Source organism: Nylanderia fulva, unplaced genomic scaffold (assembly GCF_048542155.1).
Source record: "Nylanderia fulva isolate GAGA-0341 unplaced genomic scaffold, ASM4854215v1 Scaffold201, whole genome shotgun sequence".
Lineage (NCBI taxonomy): Eukaryota > Metazoa > Arthropoda > Insecta > Hymenoptera > Formicidae > Nylanderia > Nylanderia fulva.
Window position 1 is genome coordinate 17,381 of NW_028190266.1, and position 2,620 is coordinate 20,000.

The window sequence follows — 2,620 nt, forward strand, 5'->3', positions numbered from 1 at the left end:
ATATATATTATAATTCAAAATTATTAATCAAATGTAAATATTGCAGGAAGTTTGGTAATACAACGAAGTGTAACCATACAGTTTCCTTCTGGAGAACATTTCTGCATTCAACTAGGTAACCGTTTCACAATGTTTTTACATATTACATTCAAATTGTGTTTATTTATTATAAATAAATTATTAGAGAGAAATATTGGAAAATATTGAATAACATAATTAGAATACGTTGTATATAAATATTTATATAAATGGTCTTGTTTTAAAATTGTATTATTATTTAAATGCTTAGAATGTATATATTTTGTTATTATGTATTTATTTATATATTTATATTTTTTTTATATTGAAAAGATTCATTTTTCTTTTTCCTTTTTTTAAATTAATAAATTTTATTAAATATTTGTTTGCCAATTAAACAAAAATGTAATCGTACACCAGCAATTACTTTTTAAAATATTATTTTTCTTGTATGTGAATAGTTTCATATAATATCTGGATTGCAAATATATTGTTATAATAGTTTTGTTGCATATCTATTATGCATATAATTATTTATAATAAGTAAACACAATTTGAATGTAATATGTAAAAACATTGTGAAATGGTTACCTAGTTGAATGCAGAAATGTTCTCCAGAAGGAAACTGTATGGTTACACTTCGTTGTATTACCAAACTTCCTGCAATATTTACATTTGATTAATAATTTTGAATTATAATATATATTGTATATATGTACAACACATTTTATTATAACATATTATACATTTATTATGTTAGAACAAATGGAAAAAAAATTCGAGAAATATGCAATATATATTAACATTAAATATAAATAAATTAAATATAATAAAATGTATAATGAATTGAAAATGTTCTGAATAAAAATATGGTTTAAAAAACGTAAATTATTTATTATTTATATTGTAACTATTACGTACAATAACTTTGCTAGAATCAAGGAAAAGATATATATTATTTAAATTCAGTCATATTAATATCATCAATCAAACATCTTCGATTAAAATTTAAATTGTATTAATCGTTACACATTGTTAATTAATGGAAATAGAGAAATTATATCGATTTTCTTAAGTCAATCATTAATGGAAGAGATTCGCATTAAATTTGCTATATTTAATCGTCAATTAAATATTTTTTAATTGTTTCTGCTCAAATCAATTGTCAATTGAATTGTCTTCGATTGAATCTGTTTTTTTCAATCGTCAATTAAAGAACTTCTAATTAAAATTAACTCATATTAATCGTTAATTAAAAAACTTTTAATTAAATTAGCTTGTATTAATTGTTAATCGATCGTTCTCCGATTAATTTCGTTTATATCAATTGTCAATTAAATAATCTTTAATTGATTTCGATCATATTAATTGTTAATTAAACGATCTTCGATTAATCTAGCTTGTATCAATTTAATTAAATTAAAATTTAATTAACCTCTACGATAGTCGGCGGCAACGGGGCCGGCGGCGACGGGGCCGGCGGCGACGGGCTCGGCTTCATTCATCGGTATCTGAAATGTATAAAGAGTATTAGTTTTTTATAATAAAAAATAATAGTATTTTATAATGAAAAATAATATACTTACATCTGCCATTTCGGTGTTTGAGTACATCTGGAATTATAATAAAATGAAATAAGATCTGGATATTTCGAACACCTGATATAACGAGTCGATGCGCGTAAACAAGTTTTTATGCGCGAACTGACAAGAGTAACATTAAAGTACGTCCGAAATATATCTATTGCAAAACTATATGTAAAATCATAATTATAATCACGGAACCAATAAATAAGATGCGAATATCTCAAAAATTCACGAAAAGATCCCGAAAAGTTCATAAAAATGACAATGTTCCGTCGCTTAATGCTAGTCGTTCTCGCGAAATAAATTATTAATAATAAACGAACTTAATTGCTGACTACTAATTAACTGATTCTACATTTCATTAAAGACGATGATGATGTTAGAACGATAGTTTACAGAATCTTATATGTATATGACTTACCGAAGTTAGTTGCTGAGATGTTAGTCTTTCTTCTCACGACCACAAACTGATTAGACCGCAGGCTGCGCGACAGGGGTGCGTAATCGTGCGGCTTGTATTTAGAATGATATGTTCGATGCCACGCGTTTCACACGTGTTGTTCTTGGCCGCGTGTTCATATCATCGATGTTTTCGACAATTTTCGGTGCGACGAAATAATCGCTGCTTTAATCAGGTAATGATTTTATATTGTACGTATCAAAATATTTAGTATAAATAAATTTGTGAATATGTTGATGAAGTTAATGTGTAAAGTTATAAGATAATTAATTCTTTATATATTTGGATTTATAATTAAATATTAATTTTATAATAGTACAGACACACACACACACACACACACACACACTCACGCGCGCTTATGTCCGTGTGTTGATACGTATATATCTATATTCTTTAATTAATATTTAAATTTATATTGTACATATGCAGAATATATATGCAGGATATCACAGAATTAGTAGTAAACCTGTTAATGGAAGATTCTTGAGATAATTGGGAGACGATTTTGCTTCTAACTATATTGATATATAAATTTATAAACTATATAGTTTTT

The 2,620-nt window shown here is 25.8% G+C and overlaps 1 long non-coding RNA gene across 1 annotated transcript; it reads right to left on the minus strand.

The window, feature by feature from the left end:
• Positions 1–610: 610 nt before the first annotated feature.
• Positions 611–2,246, minus strand: LOC146723366 (uncharacterized). The gene is made up of 4 exons (XR_014924620.1): positions 2,026–2,246; positions 1,605–1,631; positions 1,454–1,529; positions 611–678 (listed from the first exon to the last, which is right to left on the minus strand). It is a non-coding gene; the product is annotated as an uncharacterized LOC146723366 (long non-coding RNA).
• Between the last annotated feature and the right edge of the window lie 374 nt (positions 2,247–2,620).